Here is a 12,318-nt window from a genome sequence, read left to right on the forward strand (position 1 = left end):
TCCTGGAGCACTGCCTGGTATTCAAGAGGCAATTGGAAACATCTTGGAGGCACCATCTTTATCATCACCCACTTGCCAGTGTTATTCAGAATAAGTTATTGACTGAGCTGTTTTCTCAATACTAATATGCAAGTTGAAGTGTGTAATGAGTCTGGCTGGGATGGAGTTAACTTTCTTCATCATAGCCCGTGTGATGTTGTGTTTTAGGTTTGTGACCAAAAAACTGATAACCCCAATGTTTTGGCTATCGCTGAGCAATGCTTGCATAGTGTCAAGGCCTCCTCTGTCTCTTATTCTGTCCATCCCAGAGAGCAGGTTGAGAGTGGGCAAGAGGCTGGGAGGGGGACTCAGCTGGGACATCTGACCCAATTGTCCAAAGGGATGTTGTATAACATATAATGCTATGCTCAGCAACAAAAGGGTGAGGAGGGTGGGGAGACTGGGGGAGTGGTGGTGATGGTTCCCAAAGTAGCCATTGCTTGGAGACTAGCTGGGCATCATTCTCCTGGTGGGAGGTGACAAGTGATTGCCTTTGCTTCACTTGGGTTATTTTCTTTCCTTGCCTTATTAAGTGGTCTTTATCTTGGCCCATGACTTTTTCTCACATTTTCCCTTCTGATTCCCTCCCCCACCCAGCTCTTGGGGGGGGAAGTGAGTGAGCAACTAGTTGGGAACTTATCTGCCAGCCACAGTCAACCTACCACAATGCAGAAGCCAAGCATATAAGGATTACAATGAAGTGAGAAGACAACTTGTCATGTGCAAGCCACAGTTGTGCAAAGGAGCAAGAATTTACAAGTGTGCAGAAACACACCAGTTTGTAGATTCACCCATGAAGAGTCTTATTTTCACATCTGTTTGCATTTTGCAGATGTTATTTATTGTATGTCTCTATCTCATGAAATACACTGTGAATTAATTGCTTGGGAAGGTTTCTAGGTTCCCATTCACTGACTTTAAATATTCTGGTAGCGTTAAATATTCGGGGACAATACCAGAGGGGATGTGATGATTTCTGTGTCATCAGTTCTACTTTCCTTTCATAAATCAATGGAGAAATTGCTTGAAAACAGTATGATTTTTTCATCTTGCTTTTTCTGTGGGCTTTCCGGAATTTCACTGTGTTGCCAAATAGCAGTCACTTTAATTCCAGGATAAATGCACTTGTGAATAACATATACCCCACAGTTCATGCACCTACGTGTCTTCCAGTTTATCTTTCTTATCTGCAATCAGTAATCCGGAATACATATTACTCCTACCATTGGTCCAAATCTAACTTGGATGTAATAGTAGTACCTATTCCTAGAACTGAGGGGGCCACCAGGAGCAGACACATCATTAAACATATCATGGGCTTAGACCACCAGCTTGATATCATCCTGCTGGGTCTGAGCCAACCTGAAACTCCTGTTTTTGCATGACTGCCAAAGGACATCTGGGTTTATAGAGGGTCCTTACAACAGAGTTTGTTCAAGTTTTCTGCTGTTCCTTCATCAGACAGACTGCCACCAATCTGGTTCAAAACAGGACAGTAGAGACAGTAAGGGCTTAGCCAGATGGGATCATAAAGTGTGTGCTCTGTGCTGCTGAAGATCTGCTTCTGCATATGTCTGCTGAGGTACCTTGGCACTCCACAACAGCCCGTGTTAGCACCTCTTGGTCATTACCAGTCTTATGCAGCTTTGAACCAGAGACCTCTCTTTGTGGAGTAACACCTATCTCTCATTAGTTGTCCATTCCCTTATCTGTGTTTTATGACACTAGAAGTCAGCTTTACAGCCTTGTTTATGTACTTTTAAAGAAAAAAAATGCTGCTATGCATGGAAGCTAAAATGCCTGAGATAATTAAGGCTGCTGTAATTTTCCGACTTTTCTTGTACGGAAAGCTAACAAGTTAGCAAGATTTTAGATGGCTAATGGGGTGGAGAGAAGGTCAAGCCCAACGTTAATGTAGCATTTCTTTGTTCTTGTTGTCTAATTTGTTAACCATTACTACAGCATGGGCCAAAGTAACTGAAAATAATTGCATTCTCATTGCCAAATATTATAGCGGTAACGGACAAAAAAATTAGACAGTATGGAAATAGAAAATGATGGTCTAACAATTTCTCTTTCCCTTTCTAGACACTCACTAGTATATTACTCCATGTCTAGGATGCATGGGGGTACAAGCACTCAAGACAGCAAACTGTGTACCCATTTAACGTCCTGACATTTAGATTATATGCTTTTTAGCTTGAGTTAGCAGGAGGTTCAGATTTGCAAAGCTGTTGCAGTGTTCCACTTAGCCAAAACTCTCCTTTGTCGTCCTCTGTCTGTTTTGGATAATCATCTAATAAATTGGAGGTACTCTGCATGCACAGTGGGTGCCTCACTACACCTGCCTTGGCAGATTTTTTTTTTTTCTGTAGTCACTGGCCATCTACCTTGTAGGTCTGGTGCACCCTATTACAGTAGGCTTGCTATGAATATCCTCCAAACCACATGTGTATGCATACCTGCAATTCACAAGTTCTGGGCAGTGTCCCACATCACCTTCTACAGGCCTGGATGGCTCAGTCCCATTTTTCTCTTCTGATTTGGGCTGTAGCTACATTTGCCTAGGAAGCATACTTAACTGGTTTGCCATATCACATAGTTTGTCAACTATAGTTTAGACAACTCTGGCACCATTTTTGACATGATGCACTCATTATTATTCTAATTTCATCAGTGGGATATGGATCCTTGACTTGTCTGGGAATATAAATTAAATACAACCAGTATTATTGCATGTACCTTCCATTTTACAGGCTTGATCCTTGATACGTGGGTGTACCTGTACCACAGGTACTGTATTTTCCCTCATGTCCATAATCCTTTCTAGCAATTCCACAAGATATCTGTAACAGGACTGTCAATCCAAAGGACCCAGAGGAAAACACTGTCTCAAAGTACAAGGTGGCCTTGGCACAAGGTGCAAATTCTCAGACCAAACGGCAACTGCAAATCTGCTGAAACAGCTGGCAACGGGGCTCACCCGGAGGTCTGTTGCCATCACTTAAAATATGTTATCTGCAGTCAATAGCTAGGTCCTGAGGAAAACAGAAGACTTACAACTCAAATCAAGTGACACTAATGTATCAAGGATCTTATTTAAATTTCAGGTGCAAACTCTTGATTCAGAATGTGTGTTTAAAATTATATCTTTATGCTTAAGTAGTCTCAAAATCTTTTTTTGGTGGAGTCACCTAACCAGCTTGAGAGCGTTTGATCACAGAACAATTACACAGGAATTTCACCAATATGAATATGTGCAAAGGAACATACAGTCTTGATGCATTTGTTCTGCTTTTCCATTATGATATATTACTAAAAGTAAAGCCCTTATGATTAAATAAACATCCTGTCTGCAGATATGGATATGGATATGGGTGCATAAATATATATAATGTGTATGTATACACATGCATATACACATGCATACTCATACCCATATACGTAATTTATATACACTACCCATATATGTAACGTATATGCACAGATACATAGCTTCTTTCCATTATCCAGATAGCTACCCTTTATGTAACAAAAGATCCCCAGAAAGAGACTATAAGAATCAATTCTTAAAAAAAATACACATAGTATGCAATATTGATTATTTCTTCATGAAATCCAGGAATCATTTCTTTCCTTTTTTTTGAGAACACGAGCTCTATGAATTTGTATATGATGTGGAGCTCTTACTCTGATCTACTTACGTTGTTTGTGTTATTTCAAGGATAGAAAATATGCACTTCTATTCAGATTTATGCAATGTCATTGAAGGTTACAGTTTACTTGAAAGTTAAGGGGCATAGAAAACATTTTATAAGCACGATGCCTTTGAATATAGAAGGCACTTAAAATTACAGCTTTTATATCCAAACGGTCAACCGACAATTCACAAGCAGATAGTAATAAAAGCTGATTATCATACAGTTTGCACCATGTCTCTGTACGATTTGAATCTCCAAGCTTCTTTCAGTGAGATCAGTCTTTGGGGCTAATATCTCCCACGTGAGTAATGCTAGAAGATTGCCTCCACTACAGAGCAAAAGAGAAATTGTTTAAGTAAAGGTAGAGACTGTATAAATCATAAACCACTTTCTCAGATAAAGGCCATTAGGTAAGTCTGTGTACAAATTTGACACTTTGTTTCCTTGCCTTTGACAGCCGTTTGGAAAGGCCTAAATGTACAAGATCTGACTAAAGCTTTCAAAAATTCATCGTGGAATATTTGTTAACCTTTTTCTCTATGATAGCTGTAGAACAACATAATGCTCTTCAAATGGAGATAAATGACTGTCTTTCAAAAGATTATCACCAGTCTTAATCAAGTTTGTTCCTACAGCTGAACAGTCAATGACCTTGTTACTTGCACAACAAACATATCTACTGCTTTCCATTTACAGGGAGTAGGTTTAGTCTAACCAGCCTGCTGAGAACAGCTCCACAGTTTTGTTATGGTTCTGACTGCTGTAGATAAATTAGGGAACTCAGCTGGCTGAAGGGTAATTTTTGAATTATTTAAGTACCATAACTTGTTAGACTTAGGTAGACTTCAAATGAAGCTAGTGTATACTGATCAGCTGTTCAAAAGACATGCTGAATCCTCCATAGATGTCAATCAGCATGATTTCCAGGGTGCCATACCACACCTGCACCTGCTCCAGCTAGAGAGGCTGCCCAGGCACCTGGTCATCCTTTCCTTCAGCAAGCAAGGAGATCTGAACAGATAGCGAGGCATTCTTCCATGTAGCTATGTTCCTTTTCAAAGGCCTTTTTAGTTTTTATTTTATTTCACCTAGGAATACTCCTACACCTCCTCATTTGACCTAAGCATTTCAGCACCCAATTTTCATATCGTAACACATTGGCTTGGCAGGAGCTGCACTGCAGGGAGTTGGCGCCCAAGCTGGTTATGCTCTGGCTCTCATTCTTTGCAGAGGTGTTGTGGTGGAGATTAGATTAATTATCTCCTAATGGCATTAAATCCCACACTGTATGCAGTTCGGGACTGCCCGTGTCAGCCCAAGTTCAGCAGAATCAGATATCAAATTAAACATCACAGGTTTAATATGCAATTTTCGCAGAAAGAGCAGTTTTCGGTTTTTGGGTTTTTGTTGTTTCTTTTTCCCCCCCCATTAACAATGTGACCTCTGTTGGAATCAGCACCTCTTGATGCTGTACAATGGCACAGCATGGCAAAAGATGAAGCCGGGGTGAAGGAATGGCTCCTTCTTATTTGAAGCAGCTTGTGCACCGGTGGGCAGAGCTGTCTGAGCACAGTTCAGAGTCAGTACTGACGTGAAAGTTAAGCCAAGGCCACTCTAAGATAAAGGATTTGGCATTACAGCAGATCTATGCATTGTAGCTACGAGATTTTCTCTGCTTTCTTCTCCCGTCTTTTTAGTTTAATAGCTATTGGGTTTACTGAGTATTTTTTCATACCTTTTGGGAAAAAAAGGCCCATTGTGAATGTTGCTGAGTGCTTCACTGCTTCAATGAGAGTGGAGGTCACCCAGCACCACACAGAATCAGGACATTAGCAATGACATCCTCAGAAGTGTGGGCGGGGGGAAGCGCGCTTTATTGAACATTTCTTAAAATTGAAGCCTTCTCTGGCTGGAAATTTAGTAATATTTTGCCTTCACCATGGAATCTGTCAAAAGTTTCAAGGCCAATAACAATAATAAAAAATAACGACTATCCCATAGCCTGAAGACAAACCTTCATAGAAAACTGCCAAATGTTGTTCTGTGTGTTGGATGTTGCTCCACCCTCTTCCGTGTCTGATTAGTCTCCCCCTTCTTGTAATTTCTTCTGGCTTTGTGATTGCTGAACTGTGCCTCCAACTGTTCCTCATACATTTCTGCAGCAGGCTTCAGATATAAGAAATAAAAAATCCTTTGAGGCCTTCCACTCATTTACTCATGCTGCTGTTGCATGAGTTGATTATCCCAGGAAATGGTTAATGGTGCTAAGTGTTTTTATATACTAAAGCAAACCCCAGGGTTTGCCTGTTGCTTTTGTAAGTGAGCTAATGTGATTTTATTTTTTTAGGGGAGAGGAAAGAAGCTGTTTTAATCATATGGCTATGAAACTGAGCTTGATTTTCTAACAAAACAGCACATGAGACTTCCTTCAAAAAGCAACAGTAAAACCTTAGATCCAGAGGCATTTTTTTGTGGGTTTGACACAATTATTTTGCATAACCTCAAAATAATGCTTACAAGGCACAAATACAACTAAGCTAAGCAGATTCTAGTATTTATCTTTTTCCAGCTATGCCTTTGGGTCAGCTGAGCTCTGCTTTATGCAGAGACAGTTGTGAATTATCTCTGCATCCTCCTTCCTTTGCTTAATCTGTAAAACAGCCCATGGCCCTTGGCAGGGCTGCTGTACTTATGGAGGTCACGGTTGCTTGACTTCTGGTTTGTAATTACAAGCAAACCCCATTAAGTTCTCTGGGTCCGAGTATTAGTCTGGAGTGCGTGGCATGCACACAGGCACAACAGCTTCATGTCATCAAGGTAGACGGAGTCACAGCATCACTCACGGGACCCCTTGTTCAGCTGTCTTCCAGGCTTCATAGCCCCATTCCTCAGGGTAGAAATCACTCACCTGCAAAGCTCTGTCCCATGAACCTCGATGGAATCACATGCTTGAGCAGTCCACAGCTGGCCTCCCTTTTACTTACCCTTTCAGGCCAGTGTTGAATCTATGATGTACTACTCGAGGACTACAAAGCTGTCTTAATACAGGCTCTCTTCACTCATCTTTGTTGTAGATTTTGGCTAACAGATTTAGTCTGGTGAGGCATGTTAACACATACGCCTGTGCAAACAGGAACTTGCAGACTGGCTAGTTAGGTTTACAAACACAGATTTTGCGTGTATCTGCAGGTGTGTACATACATTTGATATGCATCCAAATAAGCTGCTCTGCTTGTTCTTTTAAATTTACACACAAAGGTTTTAAGGAACTAGTACAATCATTTTACAAAGTAAAACAGCTGAACTTTTTCAACTGAAACCCTCAGCAGGAGCCATGGAGAGAGAGCCCAAATCAACAAGGAATTGCTAGAGAAGAAAGCTTTGTTTTCATTACAGAGATGACTCTGAGAACTTCATCAGAATACCTCTGGGCATCATGATTGCACAGTATTGAATACTAGTTCATAAACTAGCAGAGGGAGCCAAAAGAAACTGTGAAATCTTGTGTGGTGCTGGGGCTTTTATTATGTTGCACATCTAATGCTTGTAATGCCTAAGTTTCTGCAGATTTCCAACCAATTAATTCTCTTAATCAGTAACAATAACTGTTCCTTGAAATGGTGGAGACTAGGGATGTCTTTGATCTAACTCACTTTTCTCCTGTAACTCATTCTTTCTATGTTGTTTTATATGAAAGACTTGCTAAAGCAAAGTGTTTTGGGGCTGATCATATGCATGGGGCTGAGACTCAGTCCTCTGCTGTTGCCTGTAGTCACAAGGGAGTGGGTGTTGGCCCAGGTTTCATGTTCCTGCCACTTTCTGGACAAGATCTTCAGTCATCAAATACAGGCTGAGCACTTTGATTGTTTTAAGGAGTCAGAAATACATTGCATATGTAAGCACATATGCTTAGTAAAAAAGACTGAGCATGTGAATTTGATATTTGCAGATGGGGAGTTATGCAATTGTTGGGAGACAACTGCGTGCACCAAGACTGATTCACTCTCAGCTATGGTAACTCAGGAACAAGTTAGGCAAGCTACCACATGCAAGGTTTTTCTGCATGATTGCACATTTGACCTTTCAAATTCAAGCCCAAAACATCAGTGATCACCATTTTTGTTTGTTATACAACTCTAGCTGTGCAACTGCTTTTACTACTACTCTTTGGTTTTATTATTACTCTGTGGTTAACCCCAGGACTCTAGAGGGACTGTTGTTTGCTGTATCACACATGTTAATTTTGCTTATTGTGCACATTTTTCCTTTCGGACGACTCAAAATAAGGCACAGTGAATCTGTTGCAAGTAGCCACAGTTAAGAAAGAGCCTGTGACTCTACAGACTTGTTTGTTCACAGGACAGCCAAGACAAAAACGGTTTGCAGAGATTTTTCTTTTACTTGTTTTCAGAAGCCTTCTTCAAGCCTGGACTGTAATCTGTCTCACGGAGAGTGCTTGTTTGCTCGTTTGTTTATATGTTCTTTTCTCTGCCTTCTTTGCTGCTCCCTCCATCTGTTTATCTCTTTTCCTTACTGTGTTTCTTCATCTATCTGGGCAGGAAGCATCCCCCCTTCTTGTTTTCTCCATTGATCCTTTCACATCAGGACATCGGGACAATGCTAGTTTTTGTCTAGCATTCAAATGGTTGAATTAATAATGAGTTGAAACTTGAGGGAAGTTATGTAGGATTCTTGTAGTCCCCTGAATCTGGGTGATATTTATCACAGGTCAGTTGTTACAAGTTATTTTAGGCGTTTCATGGTGCTTCCAAAAGTCTGCCAAGCAAAATATCATTCTCTCACTAAATTTATGACAAAATTTTAACCTTTTTTTTCACAGTTTTCTTCTTGAAGATTTCATCCAAGGAGCATCAAAAATAGAAAATGACCATATAATTTACCTAGATGACTGCTCCTCATCTGCTATAAACATATCCAGTAAGACAAAATTTTGTGTGAAAACACACCTTCAACATTCCCTAAATCCTTGCAAATGGTAAATTATTCACCTAACTAGCCAATAACATGACTGAAACCTCAGTTTGCAAATACAACGCAAGAGTTCCTGTTTGATTTTCAATCATATAAGGAGTCACTTGGAAGTCTTTAGTGTCTTTGCTCACTCCCTCCCAAGCATTTTCATCACTAGATTTACAATAAACAAAAATAATCCCTGTTCTCATGCATAGGTGGTGTTCATCTGGACACTCTAATCCTTCACAGCTTTTTCGTTTTTCCCAAGACTTTGCTGATTCACTGCTCCTATTTCTAATAAGTTAACACCCTCTCTCCTGAAGTATAGTTAATAGCACTTCATGGTGTAAGAACTGGGCGATCATTTATTCCTCCTGATTTCCTAATATCAATAATAATAATAATAGCTCCTGCAGAATTCCTAACGATGTTTCATGGTATTCTTTGGCAAAAACGACAATATATGGATATCCATTTTTGACAGATCATAACTGTCTATAAGTTGGACAACACCACCAGAGAAAATTAATCACAACTTTGTGTATTAATTTATTTAAATTTTATATTACTTTTCATTAAACAGCCTTCAGTTAATACAAATCTTACAATGCATACTGGGACAATGTGCAGTTTATCCCTATACACAGCACCCTGTACATGGCACTTTTCCTCAACATTTCTTCTTCAGGATCTCCACTCCAGAGGCAGGCGTCACATCTTTTACAGCAAAGAAGCTGAAGACAAACTTTCCACATAGGTATTGGAGATGTCCTCTGAACAATAAAGCCCAACTTTTTGTTTTAGTGTTTTGGCGGGTTTTTTTCAATATGTCGTTTCATGCTCTATGGAACAGCATGGCCCCTTAGATGTTGATCCACTCTTGCTAGAGGGCCAGTAACCTTTGGTGTGCAAGTAGAAACAAGCAGCCAAGGACAGGTGGAGGGAAGAACTTCTTAAGCTTGTTTCACTGTCAAAGAAAACAAGTAATGTAATTACAAGCAGCAGTAGAGACACGTTACCCTGTCTTTAATTTCAGTGAGGGAAACATGACATGATGTGAAGCCATGACTTGAAGCACTGAAAGAAATATTATGATGCACTTCCTGACAGCACATGCTGGACCATTTTCTATTTTAGTCTGTATGGTGTTGATGGCAGTTTGGCCACCAACAATATGCAGGAGAGATTGCAGAGATAGATTCGTGTGAGCATATGCTGCTTATTATAGTGCTTCTGGAGGTGTGCTCTTAGAAGCTGCATGTTTTTCTACATGATCAGAGGTAGGGCATCTCTTCAGATGACAACAGTGAGAACCAGTGATGGTGACGAGCTGTCTTAAAGCAGGTCTTGTTAGCAATTTATGGAGATTGAGAGGCTGTTGGAAAGACATCACTGGAGATGAAGGGATTGCTAACATGGAGATTTTAGGCTTGGTTGTGGAGCCATTCTCAAAGGAGATTTTGCATCTGTAGTTGTTCTGTAGATTGTCACAGTCATATAACGATCAACTGCCAAAGAATTCGGTTTGGTTTGGTTTCAGGAGCAGTTTCTGATAATAAAAGATTTGATTTTGGAGTACTTTCATCAACTTGTTTCTACCTTGTCCCATGCTGTACATTCATTGCTCTTTGGGGCAAGCTCCCAAGTCCTTCTTATCTTTGTAGGTATTTTACGGAGTTTGCAAGTTTGTAAGAGAAGGAGCTGAAGATTGTGACTTAACTGACTTTTTATGGTGTGCTTTTGTCAGGCCTCCTTTAGGCTTCTGTTAGTATCCACTAACAGGAAAACGCATAAGAGGCAGTTTAATAAATAGAGACCTTTTACTGGGAAATGCTACATTTTCTGATTGGGTATTCAATTTTAGAAGATTCCAAGAAGTCTGAATAGGTACCAGAAAATAAAGTAAAATGAAATTAAATAAATAATTCCCATCAATAAAAGCTGAAGTTACAAAATGAGGGTAAGTCTGGCTTGAAATGTTTAACATTGTTTAAAGAGCTCCATCACTAACTCTTCCCTTGACAGGCTTATTCCGTTAGCAAATATTTTCTTGAAATATTTCCTTCCATGTGGCATTACCATATGTTTCATACTGCATGGATTTCCATAAACAGAGCACATACACACGTTTTATAGACTATTGGTCTTTTTCCTATTCTGAAGAATGTTGATGATAGTTACTTTCCCTGACTTTTATAGGAAAGGTTTTATTATTTTTTAACAGATCTAACTATACCATGTACTGTTGGGGAGGTTTGTACTTTTCTAAGATATTCCTTACAGTGACTATATAGACACTAGGGAGTAAACTAATACAGTTTCTTGTCTGGAGAAGTCCATCCATCAGTCAGCCACTCCCAACGCTCATCGCAGTAAATGAGCTCTACTCTGAGCTCAGTTACAATCACTGAGTGATGTCAGCCAGAACATCTCACCTCTCTGCAGCTCATCCACATACAGGCCTTGCTCCTCTTCACACACTGATGCCACCGTTTTGAATGTTTCCATTTTTGTCATGAGACGTATTAAGTACGCTTCAATTTTCTGAAAATTACAGCTTTCAAAGCATGCAGTCAAGCAACCTGAATCACAGCCACTACTTAAAAAAAAAAAAAAAAAAAGTGCCAGGTATCTCTAAGCATATCCTTGTTAGACATACTTAGATAATTAATGGTTGCATTTTGTTTGCAATAATGTTAGTTTCAATTATATTGAAAAGAGTCAAGGCAAGAGGTCACAGAAGAATGCCAGAACATTAAAGTCTTACTTCGAGGTGCACCTATGCCATCTCTGTTGCTGGAGAAGTCTCTTCCCTCTTAGCTGCTGGCTGCTCCTCCCCAGGCTCGTGCCACCTTGCAGCTGGAGCCACCAGAAGTTCTTATGTGCTTGTGTCGTGAGCCAGGATCGGAAAGCTGATACAGCTGAAAGACAGCCCAGCATGGATCATCTCTGTGTGTTTCGGATGGATCATTTCCCTCAGCTGAAGAAGAAGTCTCTGCTTCACAAATGCTGCTTCTGGCATGTTGCAAGTCGGCACAATGGAGGCAATGATCAGCATCAGTTGTGCATAGGGATAGCTGTGACTTTAGAAGCTCTACCAGCTTACAAGTGCCTAAATATGCAGCCAAAGCTTTTCAATAAATGGTGAGGCTTTATGACACAAGGGCTCCATGCATTCTTTCATCTAACAAATTAGACATGACTGAAAAATTCTGTATACTACTGGTACAGAACTTATAAATAAGCTAGGAATGGAAACACATGAGTGATACAGACTTAACAATGATTTACCTGTGTTGCATTTTTCTCTGTTCTGTAAAATATCTGTCTTTGCATGTAACATTATGTCATTCAGTTAAGTCCCTCTTTAATAAAGTAATCTCTTCTTAGTTCTACAGGGTGGCCTTGGTTTATCATCTGTTTTAATGAGTGCAACAGTACAGAATCAAGATCACTTATTGATGCAGCATCTCCTTCGTTAAAGTTATCCCGGATAATGCAGAGGTGAGCAATCAATATGTCTGTTTGAAAGAGCAAATTTTCAAGGTATATCATGTATATTTCTGATCATTCAAAAATGTCATCATAGTAGGGAAACACCTTC

The sequence above is a fragment of the Caloenas nicobarica genome, chromosome Z, assembly GCF_036013445.1.
Source record: "Caloenas nicobarica isolate bCalNic1 chromosome Z, bCalNic1.hap1, whole genome shotgun sequence".
Lineage (NCBI taxonomy): Eukaryota > Metazoa > Chordata > Aves > Columbiformes > Columbidae > Caloenas > Caloenas nicobarica.